Below are 4,993 nucleotides of genomic sequence, written 5' to 3' on the forward strand. Positions count from 1 at the left end.
GTGATACATGTGTGATACATGCATGTGTGTTACATGTATGTGTGATACATGCATGTACGATACTTGCAAGTGTGATACTTGCATGTGTGATACTTGCATGTGTGACATATGGATGTGTGATACATGCATTTGTGATACTTGCATGTGTGATTCATGCATGTGGTACATGTGTCATACATGCATGTGTGATACATGTGTGATACATGCTTGTGTGATACATGAAGACACACACACACGTGTGTGTGTGTGTGTGTGTGTGAACGACATGATGGAAGGGATAGACTCAGAAGTGTCCCTGTTTGCAGATGATGTGAAGTTAATAAGGAGAATTAAATCAGAGGAGGACCAGGCAGGACTTCAAAGAGACCTGGACAGACTGGACACGTGGTCCAGCAATTGGCTTCTCGAATTTAACCCTGCCAAATGCAAAGTCATGAAGATCGGGGAAGGGCACAGAAGACCGCAGACAGAGTATAGGCTAGGTGGCCAAAAACTGCAAACCTCGCTCAAGGAGAAAGATCTTGGGGTGAGTATAACACGGAGCATGTCTCCAGAAGCACACATCAACCAGATAACTGCTGCAGCATATGGGCGCCTGGCAAACCTTAGCAAGGAATCGTTCAAGACACCGTGTACGTCAGGCCCATACTGGAGCATGCAGCACCTGTTTGGAACCCGCACTTGATCAAGCACGTCAAGAAATTAGAGAAAGTGCAAAGGTTTGCGACAAGGTTAGTTCCAGAGCCAAGGGGAATGTCCTATGAAGAAAGGTTAAGGGAAATTGGCCTGACGACACTGGAGGACAGGAGGGTCAGGGGAGACATGATAACGACATATAAAATACTGCACGGAATAGACAAGATGGACAAAGATAGGATGTTCCAGGGAGGGGACACAGAAACAAGAGGTCACAATTGGAAGTTGAAGACTCAGATGAGTCAAAGGGATGTTAAGAAGTATTTCTTCAGTCATAGAGTTGCTAGGCCGTGGAATAGCCTAGAAAGTGACGTAATGGAGGTGTTTAACACGATTAATTGGTAGAGCTGAAAGCGGGGTGTGGATGATATATCTTCTTCGGAGGTTTCTTTGTTTATTTGCAAAGTCGTGGTGGGTACACAGGCTTGTGTGTTGTGCCAATGGCCCGGGAGGGGCCATGCCCACGAGGGAGAGAGAGGAGGACACTTCTTGACTGAGCGAAGGGTGTCGCCAGAGTGAGGCAGAAGCAAGTCTGGGCATACTGAAGTGGCAAGACCTATAGGTGGCAGCACCAGCATGGCGCGAAATATGAACTAAGCTGGCAGACAGCATACAGGCTACATACAGTACAGGCTGTCTACATACGCTCGGCTACCTACCACATGGTCGACCCGACCATGTCTGGCGGTAAAACAAACTCGGTCTCTCTCTCATAGGCACAGGGCACAGAACACAAAATAAAAAACATATATATACATATGGACATGGAAAAAAACTTCCTACAGGGAGGGAAGAAAAAACACATGTGGGGTGTGCTAAACATCGTGGTCAAAGGCAGCGAGCGTCGATGGGCATCACTACATGCCTTCCTGCGTTTGGACAGATACTGCAACACAGGAGACATCGCTGCGGCTGAGCTGTGATGTAACGGGGTACGGTCTCCTCTAGAATGGTGAAGCAGTCATCGTAGGAGTCACTGCAGGTTTTCACTCAACCTGTGGCACGACATGCTGGTGCCCTCGAGTGAGGCGTCGTCAAAACCCGGCAACTGGGCAGGACTTCTGGCAAGCGACTCAGGAGGACACTTCTCGACTGGTACTGTCACTGGGCTGTCACTGCCGGCGAGCGTGGAGCGAGTTGTGAAGCGAGTTGTGGCAGAGACGACTGGGCGGAACATCTGGGAGTCGTAACATCATACACCAGACTGCAGTGAGAGAGCTAGCAGTCAAAGTGACATCTTCTTTGTGCAGGCTGCTCACTGAAGCTTGTGACACGAGGCTGACACAGCGCCTGCCGACAGGGCTAACTGCGGCTTGACGAGTGTCATTCTCTCGGCAGTTGGAGTTATAGCAGAGGTTAGTCTAAGCATCCCCAAACTTGTTTCTCTACATATAACTGCATTCTGAAGGTCTGGAGGTGAAGTGAAACAAATCTCGATGGGAATCTTAGCAGGTACGATTCTGCAGAACATCTATGAGGGGGCTCGGGCTCAGAGCTGACTGATATCTGGTCACGCCGGGTGACTAACACAGTGGTGCTACTCAGGTCTGGTTCAGACCTCACTGGACACATGGAAACTACACACACCCGCGGTACATGTGGTACACTAACATGTGAGAACACTGACTGAGAGGAATTAATTAACACACGACATATATCTTCTCTCAATCTTCTCGACAATACTGAAATAATTACTAGAAACACTCGATGTGACATCATGTGATGTCGCGAGGTGACGTCAGCAGCACTGTGACGTCAGCAAACATCTCGAGGTGACGTCAGGCAGACATCGTGATGCCATGAAGTCGGGCAGCATCGTCGGTGACATCAATGTGATGGGGGCAGGAGATCACAGCATGAGGCCTGGGACATCTGGCTCGGTAACTCACAAGGCTTGTAGATCCACGTGACATCGCCCACACCCCACGTGGCGTCGGGATCCACGTGGTGTCGTGATCTATGTGGCGTGCTGATCTACGTGGCATGCTGATCCACGTAGCTTCGAGTGGCCTCGGGCACTCGGATACACAGCTCTGGCAATGAATTCACACGAAAAATAGCAGAAAAACACAGTAGAAGGAGTGAGTACAGAGTGGTGGAGTATGGTAGTGTGGTGGCGAGGAGCGTGGGTGAGTGTATGGCGAGGGAGGCATCTGGCCACTTCCTCTTCTCCCACCCACAAACACAGGGAGAAACTCACACTGGACGCAGAAATCACCACAAAACTCACCTCTGGCTTGCTGAAACAGCTGTGCTGTGCTGAACAACAACAGCAACATACAAGTGACACTGAACACGTGACTTGAGAAACAGCGTGGGACGCTGTAGAGTGGGGTCGAAGAAATTCGGTAAATTTCGGCTGGATCCTGCTTGTACCTGTGTCTGGATGCTCAAACGTGCAGACACGACATCAGGATAACTCGTTGAGAGACGGATGCTTCTTGCATGGGATGATGAAGTGAAGATGACTTCATTCCTTCCTTCCTCTCTCTGGGCAAACACAACTGCTGCGACCACCGCTTCCCACCATTTATAACGAGATTGTTTGGTGTTCTGGTAGCGGAGTGTATGAATGATACACGTCTTCGGAGGCTTCTTACTTTATTGTTAAGTCGTGGTGGGTACACAGGCTTGTGTGTTGTGCCCATGGCCCGGGAGGGGCAATGCCCACGAGGGAGAGAGAGGTGGACACTTCTTGACTGAGTGAAGGGTGTTGCCAGAGTGAGGCAACTCTGGGCATACTGAAGTGGCAAGACCTATAGGTGGCAGCACCAGTATGGCGTGAAATATGAACTAAGCTGGCAAACATCATGGGCTGTCTGTGCAGACAGTACAGGCTGTCTACAGAGGCAGGAACCATACATAGTTTTAAGACGAGGTTTGATAAAGCTCATGGAGCAGGGAGAGAGAGGACCCAGTAGCAACCAGTGAAGAGGCGGGGCCAGGAGCTAGGACTCGACCCCTGCAACCACAAATAGGTGAGTACACACACACACACACACACACACACACACACACACACACACACACACACACACACACACACACACACACAAGTATGATAAAGGTATGATAAAGCTCACGGTTCAGAGAGAGTGACCTAGTAGCGACCAGTGAAGAGGGGGGGCCAGGAGCTTGGACTCGACCCTTGCAACATCAACTAGGTGAGTACAACTAGGTGAGTACACACACACACACATCTTGCATGGGACACATGCTTAACTAGCTCTTAAAGAACAAGTTAAAATCTAGATGTTTACAGCCTGCCCTTATCAGCACTTCTAACACCATAGAGCAGCACCAGGGAAGATTCATGTTAGCTTAGCTAACACCTTACTTAACTAAATCAGTGTATATACACTGAAAGTCCACTTTAATCCTTATATTAGGGAGTCGAGTGTCTTAATTGGTACATAACTGGTTACAGCAGGCTTAATGACCCTCGCGTAGTCGTAGGTATTAACCCCAATTAACTAACTGACCAACCTTTAATTTAATTGCTAATTAACTGCAGGAAAGTGAGACTTCCAGAGTATTGCTGTGATGGAGAGTGCTGGTGGAGCTTAGAGATCAGTGGTACAGTGATGGAGAGTGCTGGTGGAGCTCAGAGATAGGTGTTGCAGTGATGGAGAGTGCTGGTGGAGCTCTGAGATCAGTGTTGCAGTGATGGAGAGTGTTGGTGGACTTTTGTGCTGAGTTCCAACCTGTGGGCTTGTCTCTGGCTGGAGATAAGATTAAGGCTTCTGTTGATAAGATTATCTCTCCTTGCCTGTCTCACACCTATCCCTCAGCTAGCTCTATATTATGTATTAGTATTTAATCCTAATGTGCGGCCAAGAACTATAGCACCTGGTTATTATTATCATGGGAAGCTCTATACCCATTATATATATATATATATATATATATATATATATATATATATATATATATATATATATATATATATATATATATATATATATATATATATATATATATATATATATATATATGTCGTGCCGAATATGTAAAACTGGTCAATTAGCAATAACTCATTTAAAATTAAGCCCTTTGTAAAATTTTCTCTTATACGTTTAAAGATATATTTTTTCATTAATGTTGATGTAAAAAATTATAATTTTGCACCAAAAGGAACTTAGAAAACTTACCTAACCTTATTATAACAAACGCAATTTATTTTAGCCTAACCCAACTAAATATATTTTAGATTTGTTTACAATAATTTAATACTAAACAAACACAGTGAAATATATTTTTTTTCGTTAGGTTCAGAACGATTTTGGCGAAATTATTG

The 4,993-nt window shown here is 46.2% G+C and overlaps 1 protein-coding gene across 4 annotated transcripts in view; it reads right to left on the reverse strand.

The window, feature by feature from the left end:
• The window catches only part of LOC128695125 (retinol dehydrogenase 13), a 26,198-nt gene extending 21,800 nt beyond the window's left edge, over positions 1–4,398 (reverse strand). For 2 of the 4 annotated variants that reach the window (XM_070091397.1, XM_070091396.1), the window contains exon 1: positions 4,183–4,398. The gene's annotated coding sequence lies outside the window, so the exon portion shown is untranslated. Of the gene's footprint in view, positions 1–2,926; positions 3,416–4,182 lie in introns of those variants that run through there. The other 2 variants (XM_070091399.1, XM_070091398.1) reach the window with 1 other exon arrangement.
• Positions 4,399–4,993: the final 595 nt, after the last annotated feature.

This window comes from Cherax quadricarinatus, chromosome 35 (genome assembly GCF_038502225.1).
Source record: "Cherax quadricarinatus isolate ZL_2023a chromosome 35, ASM3850222v1, whole genome shotgun sequence".
In the NCBI taxonomy this organism is placed as follows: Eukaryota; Metazoa; Arthropoda; class Malacostraca; order Decapoda; family Parastacidae; genus Cherax; species Cherax quadricarinatus.